The sequence below is a fragment of the Lathyrus oleraceus genome, chromosome 4 (assembly GCF_024323335.1).
Source record: "Lathyrus oleraceus cultivar Zhongwan6 chromosome 4, CAAS_Psat_ZW6_1.0, whole genome shotgun sequence".
Taxonomy (NCBI): Eukaryota; Viridiplantae; Streptophyta; class Magnoliopsida; order Fabales; family Fabaceae; genus Lathyrus; species Lathyrus oleraceus.
Genome location: NC_066582.1, coordinates 130,874,859 through 130,887,832, shown reverse-complemented (window position 1 = coordinate 130,887,832; position 12,974 = coordinate 130,874,859). Strand labels below are relative to the sequence as shown.

The 12,974-nt window shown below is 38.2% G+C and overlaps 1 pseudogene; it reads right to left on the bottom strand.

Annotated features, from left to right (window-relative positions):
* Positions 1-9,904: 9,904 nt before the first annotated feature.
* LOC127136364 (uncharacterized) lies at positions 9,905-12,706 on the bottom strand (annotated as a pseudogene).
* Between the last annotated feature and the right edge of the window lie 268 nt (positions 12,707-12,974).

Sequence of the window (12,974 nt, the reverse complement as noted above, 5' to 3'; positions counted from 1 at the left end):
TGACATTTATTAATGTAAGTTGTTACTGTAGAATGGACAGATTGGTCCTGTACAGTTCAACAAATTTGTACAGTCTGTTTTCAGGAAAAACAGACTTAGCATATGGACCTTGATGTCAAGCTGAATGTTGTGACATTCATTCCTGACAGCATATGCTAAATTGTAGGTTGTTTAGTTTTTCTGTTTCAGCTTCTTCTCAGGCTATTCTTAAGGGATTCAACAGCTGAGAGAAAATCCAGGAAATCAACAACCAAGCTACATTTAATGAACCTAACAAATAGCCTATTTGTTAGTAACCTAGATATGGAATTTAGGGGAACTCGCGTGTCCTTAAATTCAGGAGAATACAAGTACAAGGCCCAAGTACTGCAATATAAAAGGAAGTCATTCCTTCATTCAGAACTGGGGATTTTGAGGCGTGAAGATTTAGTGTGTCCATCATACTTCACTGCTGTATTTTTGTGAGTCTTGTATTAGACATATCTTGTAAGCCAAGTTATTATCACATAGATGATTGCATTGGTATAGGTTGTTCATTGAGTTGTAAGTGTTGTGTCACTCTAAGCTTTTAAGCGTGAGTGCTGTGTATCTTGATTAAAGCTGTTAAGCACAATCAAGAGTTGTTTGAAGTGTGTCTTCAAAATTGTCTTTAATATTGATTAAAGGTAGTAATCACTGAGGTGATTGAGGGGGAGTGAGTAGGAACTCTGATCTTCGTGTAAGATTGAAATTGCATTGGGTAGGTATTAAGTGATAGGGTTAAATAGTTGGTTTAAGGTCTGAATTAATACTACTAATAGTGGATTTCCTCCCTGGCTTGGTAGCCCTCAGACGTAGGTCATGTTTGACCGAACTGGGTAAACAATTACTCGTGTTATTTACTGCACTTATTGTTTTATGCATAATCCTTGTCTGCGCAGAATTGGATGTCATAACAACCCGCGTGACATCGAAAGTCTGTTAACTAGAATTTCAATTGGCATCAGAGCAGGCGCCCTGCCTGTTAAGTTCTGGGTGAGATCTAGGGAAGTTACTTTCTAGTACCATGGATAAGGATGTACGACACTCAAATAGACCACCCATGCTGGATGGTTCTAACTATGATGACTGGAAGCCTCGTATGATAGCCTTCTTAAGGTCTCTAGACAGCAAAGTTTGGAGAGCTGTCAACAAAGGATGGGAACATCCAACGAAGACAGGTGAGGATGGAGTCAGTGTGCAGATCCCTGAAGAAGAATGGGACAAGGAGCAAGAGGCATTAGCCCTTGGAAATTCTAAGGCCTTGAATGCATTATTCAATGGAATAAGTAAGAACATCTTCAGACTAGTGCACCACTGTGAGCTGGCCAAGGATGTGTGGGATACCCTTAAGGTAACTCATGAAGGCACCTCCAAAGTGAAGATGTCCAAACTTCAGATGCTGACCACCAAGTTTGAAAATCTGAGGATGAAAGAGGATGAGACTATTCATGACTTCCACATGAATATCCTTGAGATTGCAAACACCTCTGGTGGCTTGGGGGAGAAAATGGCTGAAGAGAAACTTGTAAGAAAGATTCTCAGGTCATTACCTAAGAGATTTTCCATGAAGGTCACTGCAATAGAATAGGCTCAAGATATCTGCAACATGAAGGTGGATGAGCTCATTGGTTCTCTCCAAACCTTTGAAATGGGGATGTGCGAGAATGTTGAAAAGAAGAGCAAAAGCGTAGCTTTTGTATCAAATTCTGAAGAGGAGTCAGAATCAGGATATACTGGAGGTGATGAAAGCATATCAGAAGCCATAGCCATGCTTGGGAGACAGTTCAACAAGTCCGTGAAGAAGATTGATCAAAGAGGTAGACAAAATGTCAAGAACATCCCGTCTGACATAAGAAAAAAATCAACCTCTGAAGAAAAGTTCAACCAAGGCAAGGGAATCCAGTGTCATGGATGTGAGGGCTATGGACACATTCGAGCTGAATGCCCTACCTACCTCAAGATGCAAAAGAAGGGGCTAGCTGTCACATGGTCTGAGGGAGATTCTGAGAGTGAATCTGAAGGAGAATCTGCTAAACATGTCACTGCACTAACTAGTGTTTGTGTCACTGATGATGATTCAAGTGCAGATGATCTGACCCTTGATGAACTTGCTACATCATATAAGGAGCTATGTGTCACCAGTGCAGAAGTCCGTGTACAAGGTGAAAAGTAGAAGAAGCGCATCAAGGAGCTGGAAGCTCATAATAAAAAGCAGCTGAAAGTCATAGAGGGTCTGAATGGTGAGATATCTGTGCTGACATCTAAGCTAGAGCAGATGACTAAATCCATCAGAATGTTGAATAAAGGAACTGACACCTTGGAAGAGATCCTAAAGGTGGGACATAAGTCTGGAACCATGACTGGTTTAGGCTTTGTGAAAAAATCCTCAGCTGAACTCAAACGCTCAAAGGCTAAAGTTCAGAAATTCAAGCGAAGGTCACCCCCAATGTCTCAACATCAGGGAACCAGGATGAGTAATCATCAAAAGAGGAAATTCCAGCAATGGAGATGTCACCACTGTGGTAGGCTTGGCCATATAAAAGCCTTCTACTACAGGCTTCAAGGGTACCCTAACCAAGCTCCCCATGACAGACCTAAGCATAAGACATATAGGCACAATGTCCCCACCAAGAAGCGACAATGGTATGCTAGGTTAGCTCACACAGCTCTAAGGGCTTCTACCAGAGAAGACTGGTACTTTGACAGTGGCTGCTCAAGACATATGACTGGTATGGAAAATCTATTGGTGGATATTTAACCTCACACTACCAGCTATGTGACCTTTGGTGATGGTGCTAAAGGAAAAATAAAAGGTGTGGGTAAGCTGGACTGCTCTGGAGTTCCAGAACTGAATAATGTGCTGTTAGTAAGAGGACTAACTACAAACCTCATCAGCATAAGCCAGTTGTGTGATCAAGGGTTCTATGTTCAGTTTACTAAGGAGCTATGTATTGTGACAAATGGTGACAATCAGGAAGTTATGAGAGGATCCAGATCCAAAGATAATTGTTATCTGTGGGAACCTAAAGTCTCAAACTTCTCCACAATCTGCTCCTCAGCCAAGGAAGAACAGGAGGTGAAGCTGTGGCATAGACGCCTTGGACATCTCCACCTACGGGGAATGAAGAAGATCATATCCAAGGAAGCAGTCAGAGGAATTCCAAAGCTGCTTATTGATGAAGGAAGAGTCTGTGGAGAATGCCAGGTGGGCAAGCAAACCAAGATGTCACATCCGAAGCTGGGACATCCTACAACTTCCAGAGTTCTGGAACTGTTGCACATGGACTTAATGGGACCTATGCAGGTTGAAAGTCTGGGTGGAAAGAGATATGCATACGTGGTGGTTGATGACCATTCCAGATACACGTGGATAAGCTTTATCAGAGAGAAGTTAGATACATTTGATGTCTTCAAAGACCTGTGCATCAGACTTCAAAGGGAAAAGGACAGTTGTGTTGTCCGAATTAGGAGTGATCATGGTACGGAGTTCAAAAATTCCAAGTTTAATGAGTTTTGCTCGTCTGAAGGAATAAGTCATGAGTTCTCCTCTCCTATAACTCCTCAGCAGAATGGGATAGTTGAAAGGAAAAATAGAACTATTCAAGAATCTGCCAGAGCTATGATTCATGCAAAGAAGCTCCCTATGCACTTTTGGGCTGAAGCTATGAATACCGCATGCTATGTTCACAACAGAGTCACCTTGAGAAAAGGAACCTCCTCCACTCTGTATGAAATATGGAAAGGCAGAAAACCCACGGTGAAGTACTTTCATATCTTTGGAAGTAAATGCTACATTCTCACTGATCTTGAACAGAGAAGGAAACTGGATCCCAAAAGTGATGAGGGTATATTCCTAGGATACTCAACTAACAGCAGAGCGTACAGAGTGTTCAACTACAGGACCAATGTCCTGATGGAATCCATAAATGTTATTGTGGATGATAAAGAGGAAGGAATTGATGTCATAGAGGATGTTGGAACATTCCTTGACATTTCAACAGACATTCCAGTCAAGTCTGAAGAAGTACAGGAACCTCCTCCTGAATGTGAAGTAGATGCATCCACCAAAATGCCATCTATCAGGATTCAGAAAGACCACCCTAAGGATCTTATCATAGGGGATCCCAATAGTGGTGTGACTACCAGGTCAAGGGGAATTAGCTCAAATTCCTGTTTTGTATCCAAGGTTGAACCAAAGAATGTGAAAGAAGCCCTGACTGACGAATATTGGATCAATGCCATGCAAGAGGAACTTGAGCAGTTTAAAAGGAATGAAGTATGGGAGCTAGTTCCAAGACCTGAAGGGACCAACATCATTGGTACCAAGTGGATCTACAAAAACAAGTCTGATGAGAAAGGAGTAATTACTAGGAATAAAGCTAGACTAGTAGCTCAAGGATATACTCAAGTTGAAGGGGTTGATTTTGATGAGACGTTTGCACCCGTTGCTAGGCTTGAGTCCATCAGATTGCTGTTAGGTGTAGCATGCATTCTGAAGTTTAAACTGTTCCAAATGGATGTGAAGAGTGCATTCTTGAACGGCTACTTGAATGAAGAAGTCTATGTGGAACAACCTAAAGGGTTCTGTGATCCTAACCAACCCAAGCATGTGTACAAGTTGAGGAAAGCCTTGTATGGGTTGAAGAAAGCACCTAGAGCGTGGTATGAAAGGTTGACTGAATTTCTGACCTCAAATGGATACAGAAAAGGTGGGATAGATAAAACTTTGTTTGTGAAGGATGAAGACGGCAAAATCATGATTGCTCAAATCTATGTGGATGATATAGTCTTTGGTGGAATGTCAGAGCAAATGGTAAAACATTTTCTTCACCAAATGCAATCTGAGTTTGAAATGAGTCTGGTTGGGGAACTGACTTATTTTCTTGGAATGCAAGTCAACCAAATGGAGGACTCTATGTTTCTCTCCCAAAGCAAGTATGCCAAAAACATAGTTAAGAAGTTTGGTATGGATAGTGCTAGGCACAAGAGAACTCCTTCTCCTACTCATCTAAAGTTAACCAAAGATGATGGAGGGCCTAGTGTTGATCAATGCTTGTATAGAAGCATGATAGGCAGTCTTCTATACCTAACTGCAAGTAGACCTGACATCTCCTATGCAGTTGGAGTGTGTGCTAGATACCAAGCAGAGCCCAAAGTGAGCCACTTGAATCAAGTCAAAAGGATTCTCAAGTACATCAATGGGACTTGTGACTATGGGATATTGTACTCACATGGTTCCAAGCCTGTCCTATCTGGGTACTGTGATGCTGACTGGGCTGGGAGTGCTGATGACAGAAAAAGCACATCAGGAGGATGTTTCTTCTTGGGAGACAATCTCATATCTTGGTTCAGCAAGAAGCAGAATTGTGTATCTCTGTCCACTGCAGAGGCTGAATACATAGCTGCTGGAAGCAGTTGTTCCCAACTGGTTTGGATGAAACAGATGCTCATTGAGTACAATGTCACTCAAAATGTCATGACATTGTTCTGTGATAATCTCAGTGCCATCAATATTTCCAAGAATCCCATCCAACACAGCAGGACCAAACATATTGACATTAGACATCACTTCATCAGAGATCTGGTGGAAGACAAAGTGATTACCTTGGAACATGTAGCCACTGAACTCCAACTGGCTGACATATTTACAAAGGCTCTGGATGCTACTCAGTTTGAAAACTTAAGGGGCAAACTGGGAATATGTCTCTCTGAGAACTTATAGCAACCAATGATGGTTGGGATGTATTGTTTAATATCTCTGCCTATTAAACAATTGGAACTATGCTCTGATTGGTCAACAAATCATAGCTATGCCACTTGCAACAAGTGTGGCAACAAGAGGTTAAGGAGATATCCTAACTTGAGGCGGCCTATGCACCTGCAGGAGTTCAAGGACACTGTTCATGCAGTAGTTGTTCTGGATGTCAGACACAAAGTCATGGCATCTGATATGGCGGTACCTACTGTAAAGCAAAAGGGCGTGACAACTTGATCAAAGCTGTGAAGCAAGATCAAGTGGGTGTTAACTTGGTTGAAACTGTGAAGTAAAACCAAGTATGTAATTCTGTCATTTGTGTGTAATTCTGTTTTTTTATGTGGTTCTGTAATTTAGAGTGTTGCTTTGGCAACATTTTTGACAAAAAGGGGGAGTAACAGGTGATACCCCAGGACAACAGATCAGTTTGTTAAAACAGATATTCATGACAGATTCAAGATTCCCTCCCCTACTATGCAGCTGATGTGTGAGGAAGTTTTTATTTAACTTCTATATGTGTGCTGCAACTAGAAGTTTTTATTCAACTTCTGTTTGAGTGCTGATGTGTGTGAAGTTTTTATTTAACTTCCATGTGTGTGAGTGTGCTGCCACTCTGAGTGTATTAGCTAGGTCTATTTCCTGCTAGATGTGTGATTTCCGCTGCTATGAACTCTGTTATGGGATCAAAGTGTTTTAGCCAAAAATTTGCCAAATGGGGAGTTTGTAGGTGTTTAATTGGCTGCATTGTATGGTAAAACACTAGCTGGATTCTAATGTCTTGACTGATGTCATGACAAGCTGTGAAGGTGTTTGTGTGACTGCATTGTAGGTTAGAATATCTAGCTGTACTCTGATGTCTTGACTGATGTCATGACACACTTGAGTAGTTTACTGCAGGATTAGCTAATATAGGATTTATTGAATGTCAAATTGGATGTGGTGACATTCATCCCTGTCAGCAGATACTGAGGAATAGAACAGTTGGTGTTCTGTTAGAACTCAGTATTTATTTTCAGTCTGGTGATCAAGGAAATACCAGATCTGGCATAAGGCCTACTATCTGAATGTCAAACTGGATGTTATGACATTCATCATTGACATCATATACTGAACAATAGACAGAGTGGTGTTCTGCTACACTTCAGTATGTTTATCAGTTTGTTCTTCAAGAGGATAACAGAACTGACTTAAGGCTAAATGTGTAAATGTCAAATTGGATGCTTTGACATTTATTAATGTAAGTTGTTATTGTAGAATGGACAGATTGGTCCTGTACAGTTCAGCAAATTTATACAGTCTGTTTTCAGGAAAAACAGACTTAGCATATGGACCTTGATGTCAAGCTGAATGTTGTGACATTCATTCCTGACAGCATATGCTAAATTGTAGGTTGTTTAGTTTTTCTGTTTCAGCTTTTTCTCAAGCTATTCTTAAGGGATTCAACAGCTGAGAGAAAATCCAGGAAATCAACAACCAAGCTACATTTAATGAACCTAACAAATAACCTATTTGTTAGTAACCTAGATATGAAATTTAGGGGAACTCGCGTGTCCTTAAATTCAGGAGAATACAAGTACAAGGCCCAAGTACTGCAATATAAAAGGAAGTCATTCCTTCATTCAGAACTGGGGATTTTGAGGCGTGAAGATTTAGTGTGTCCATCATACTTCACTGCTGTATTTTTGTGAGTCTTGTATTAGACATATCTTGTAAGCCAAGCTATTATCACATAGATGATTGCATTGGTATAGGTTATTCATTGAGTTGTAAGTGTTATGTCACTCTAAGCTTTTAAGCGTGAGTGCTGTGTATCTTGATTAAAGCTGTTAAGCACAATCAAGAGTTGTTTGAAGTGTGTCTTCAAAATTGTCTTTAATATTGATTTAAGGTAGTAATCACTGAGGTGATTGAGGGGGAGTGAGTAAGAACTCTGATCTTCGTGTAAGATTGAAATTGCATTGGGTAGGTATTAAGTGATAGGGTTAAACAGTTGGTTTAAGGTCTGAATTAATACTACTAATAGTGGATTTCCTCCCTGGCTTGGTAGCCCCCAGACGTAGGTCATGTTGGACCGAACTGGGTAAACAATTACTCGTGTTATTTACTGCACTTACTATTTTCTGCATAATCCTTGTCTGCACAGAATTGGATGTCATAACAACCCGCGTGACATCGAAAGTCTGTTAACTAGAATTTCAACAAATATGATAATCTTCTAACTATATTTCATCCAGAGTAGTTGTGTGCAACACTTAGCAGCAGAAATGTATTCTACTTCTGTTGTAGAGAGAGCAATATTTGCATGTCTCTTGCTAGCCCAAGATATTAGGTTTTCACCTATAAATTAACAGTTTCTACTAGTGGACTTTATTTCAATTCTATCCCCAACATAATCAGCATCACATAATCCAATCAACTTATAATCTAGATATTTCTTATAAAGAAGTCCCAGATTTATTGTTCCTTTTAGATACCTAAAGATTCTCTTAACTGTATGAGTTTCTCCAGGATTTGATTGGAATCTTGCATACAAATAGACGCTGGATAAAATATCAGGCCTAGAAGCAGTTAAGTAAAGTAAAAAACCAATTATACTTGTGGAAAGCTTTTGATCCACTTTAGTGTTATAGTCTTCCTTGTTTAGGCTACTGTTAGGATGCATAGGAGTTGCCATAATCTTGCAATCTTCAAGATTAAACTTCTTCAGAAGCTCCTTTGTATATTTTGAATGGTGAACATAAGTCTCACCCCTGCCTTGATTGATTTGGATTCCCAAGAAGAATTTCAGTTCTCCCATCATGCTCATCTCGAATTCAGCTTGCATAGCCTTAAAGAATTCTTGACACAAAGAAGCGTTCATGGAACCAAAAATTATGTCATCAACATAAATTTGTACAATTAAGATTTCCTTATTCAGAGTCTTTCTGAACAGTTTAGTGTCATCTTTCCCCTTTTCAAAACTATTTTCCAACAAGAAATTACTTAGTCTCTCATACCAAGATCTAAGAGCTTGTTTGAGTCCATAAAGTGGTTTCATTAGTTTAAACACATAATATGGGTGAACTGAATCCTCAAACCCAGGGGGTTATTTGGCATACACTTCTTTAGAAATGACTCCATTCAGAAAGGCACTCTTAACATCCATTTGATAAATAATAATATTATGATTGATAACATAATAGAGAAGAAGTTTGATTTCCTCTAACCTTGCTACAAGAGCGAAATATATACCTTCCTGCTGACTGTAGCCTTGAGCTACCAGTCGAGCCTTATTCCTTACCACTTCTCCTTGTTCATTTATCTTGTTTCTAAATACCCATCTTGTTTCAATAATGTTCTTATGATATGGTCTTCGAACCAGATCCCAAACATCATTCCTCTGGAACTGGTTCATCTCTTCTTGCATGGCCACAATCCATTCATCATATGTTAAAGCCTCATCTATAAAAGTTGACTCAATCAAGGAAAAAAACCCTAGCCTGCAGTTATTATCTCTAAAATATGATATGGTTCTCAAGGGATCATCCTTGTTTTCAATTATTAGATCTTTTGGATGAGAATCCTTATATTTGAAGGACTTCTTGGGTTGTGCAAGAATATTTGAACCATCTTGGGCTTCTTCTGAATCCTCTGCATCTGGAAGAGCTTCAGACATATAATTAGCTTCTGGTTCAACAGCTTATGAACCTATGACTTCTGAGATACTAACTTTCGAAGGTCCATCTTCTGGATGTTCTTCAGAAACCTGAAAATATATAACACCTTCAACATGCTCTGACGTATCATGGTCATGACCTTTGTCGTGAAATTTTACATGTATAGACTCTTCAACCATCTTGGTTTTAGAGTTACACACTTTGTATGCCTTAGAGCGATCAAAGTATCCTAAAAATATACCCTTTTGAACCTTAGCATCAAAATTTATTTATATAGACTTTACTGTTCAGAATGTAACATGTACATCCAAACTGATGAAAGTAAGATATGATTGGATTTCTTCCTTTGAACAAATCATATGATGGTTTGTTAAGAATTGGTTTGATATATATCATATTCTTAACATGATAAGAAGTATTGACAACTTCTTCCCACAAGTATTTTGGAAGATGACTATCATGGATTATGGTTCTAGCCATTTCTTTCTATAACTGCATTTTTCCGTGGAGTTCTAGGAGAAGAGAACTCATGGATAATTCCATGTTTATCACAAAATATCTCAAAAGCCTCATTTTCAAATTCACCACCATGATCACTTATGACTTTTAGAATTTTTGGTTCTTTTTCATATTGAACATGTGTGCAGAAGATGTTGAATACTTTATATGATTCATCTTTGGATCTGAGAAATTTAACCCAAGTCCATCTGATGTAATCATTGACAATGACCAATCTATATTTCTTTCCATTGATTGAATCAGTCATAACAGGGCCAAATAAATCAGTGTGAAATAGTTCTAAGGGTCTATACGTTGAGACAATGTTTTTAGATTTGAAAGAGGTTTTGTTAATCTTTCCTATTTTACATGCTCCACAAAGAGCATCTGAGTGATAATCAAGATCTGGAAGTCCCTTGACAAGTTTTAGCTTGCTAAGTTTGGAGATCAGCCTCCAGTTGGCATGACCTAATCTTTTGTGCCATACCCATTTTTCATCACTCACTGACATAAGGAAAACAACCTTTTGGTCAGTCAATTCAGAGAGATTAATTTTATACACATTTCCCTTCCTCTTTCCCTTTAACATAATGGATTTGTATGACTCATTGATGACAGAACAAAAGTTCTTATCAAACACAACTTTATAACCATTGTCGCAAAATTAACTTATGCTCAAAAGGTTATGTTTAAGTTCACTCACCATCCAAACATTATTTACATAGATTATAGAGTTACCAATAGTATTCGTTCCAATAATCTTCCATTTTTTCCTCCTCCAAACCTCACACTGCCTTTCTTCTTCAAAGTCATGGTTTTGAACATAAGCTTTTCTCCCGTCATATGACGTGAGCAGCAATTGTTCAGGTACCAATATTGCTGCTTCGTTTCTCCTATTAGGCATATCTGCAGAAAAAACAATTTGATATTTAAGTACCCATACTCTTATGAGTCCTTTTTTTTTTATTTCTTACAGGTCTTCTTCTATTTTGAGCCTTCTTTATGATAGGAAGGTTTATACTTATTTTAGACTTTTTGTTTATAAAAGTTTTTTCTAGAATAAGTTTTGATATCTACACTCTTTAGAACCTTAGGTCCATAGGTCTTAGATTCTACTTTCTTTAAAACCTTAGACTTGGAATTTTTAGGTTCTGGCATTTTCAGAACCTTTGATCTTTGAATATTAGGTTATGAGTTTCTCACTACCTTTGATTTTGACATCTTAGGTATTGGTTTGTTCATAACCTTTGACTCATTTATCTTGGGTTCTGTTTTGTTCAGATTTTTACCCTTGTCAGAAGCAGACACAAAATAAGTTTTTAGCCCTATTTGAGCATTGCTTGATGAATAAGCATCTGAGGTTTTTATGATTTTAGTTTTATCATTATTCTCATTATAAACCAAACCATTTCCTTTGCTCTTACTTACTCCGTATATTATGGAAGCAAGTTTGGTCCTTTCAAGACATATCATGATAAAGTCTTGAAGAGCTATCTCATGCTCATTCAAGTTTTTATCAGATAATTTATTTACTAGAGTAATGTGATCTTTCTCCAAAGTTTCAACTTTATTTTGAGAAACTTTCAGTTCTTCTTTCATAAGATCACATTCCTTTTTAAATGTTTTCATGAGTCTTTCTTTATTCTAACAACGACTCATTAGCTCTTGAATGAAAGATATTAAATCAGAACGATATATGTTAGAAAATACCTCATCTTCTTCATTTGAATCTAAATCTGAGGTTGATTCATATTCAGTATCTGAGGGTGTCATGGCCATAAGAGTCAAGTTAGTTTCTCCCTCATCTTTGTCAGATCTATACTCGTTATCAAGTTCATCCCATGTTGCCATGATACTTTTCTTGAGTTTGTTCCTGAAGAAATCCTTTTGAAAGCGTCTTTTCTTTGATCTCTCTTTCTGAAGTGACCAGGTTTCTGACAGTTGAAGCAGTTCTTTTGGTTATCAGTATTGTCTTTAGAACTAGACCCTATAAAGCCATTGCTTTTACCAGAGAATATTTTGTTCTTTCTAGACATTTTTTAAACCTTTTGATGATAAAGGCCATTTCCTATTCATCAGAGTCACCAATAGAAGCTTCTTCATCAGAAGCTTCTTCTGACTTCCAGACTTTAAAGGGTCTGACGACTTTACCACCAGATCTTCTAGCCACAAATTTCAATGTCAGTGTTTTGGATTTTTTCACTGGCTCATCTCCATTCAGTTCCATTTCATGGATCTTAAGGTTTCTTATCATGCTCTCAAGACTCATCTTATTCAGGTTTGTAGCCTCTTGAATAACTTTGACCTTAGGTATGAATTTAGCTGGAAAACTTATCAAGATTTTCTTTATACGATCAACAATAGTGTAACTTTTGCTTAGGATATGAAGGCCTAATACAAGAGTTTGAAACCTGGAAAACATGGTTTTAATGTCCTTATCACCCTTCATCCTGAACAACTCATAATGTTGAATAAGAAAATTTGCTTTGGCCTCTTTCGCTTGTTGGTTCCCTTCATAAGTGGAACACAACGATTCAAAGATAGTCTTGGCAGCAGACTTATCAATGATTTTTATGTATTCTAAGTGAGGTAGAGCCTCAATCAAAATACCTCTTCCTTTGTGATGTTTTCTATACACTTTCTTTTCTGATGGTGTAAGAGCTTTTCTATCTTTAACCATCATAACACCATTGACAACCAAGTCTATGCCATCTTTAAGTATGTACCATAACTCATCATCAAGGCCAATGATGTAAGTATACATCTTGCTCTTCCACCATTGGAATCACCATTTAATGAAGGTGAATTAGAAAAATAGTGAGTTTTCTCAAGAGTACTATAGTCATAATAAACATAAACACCTGACATGATAGAGCAAGTATATTTTTCTCAGGATCGATTACTGCACCATAATTAAGTGTAATTACAAACTATGCTCTGATGCCAATCGAAGGTGAGAAAAATACACAAGAATGGGGGGGGGGAGGTTAGTTGTGTATGATCAAAAATTGTTTCACTTCTGAACCAGCAAGTTTAGATTCTGA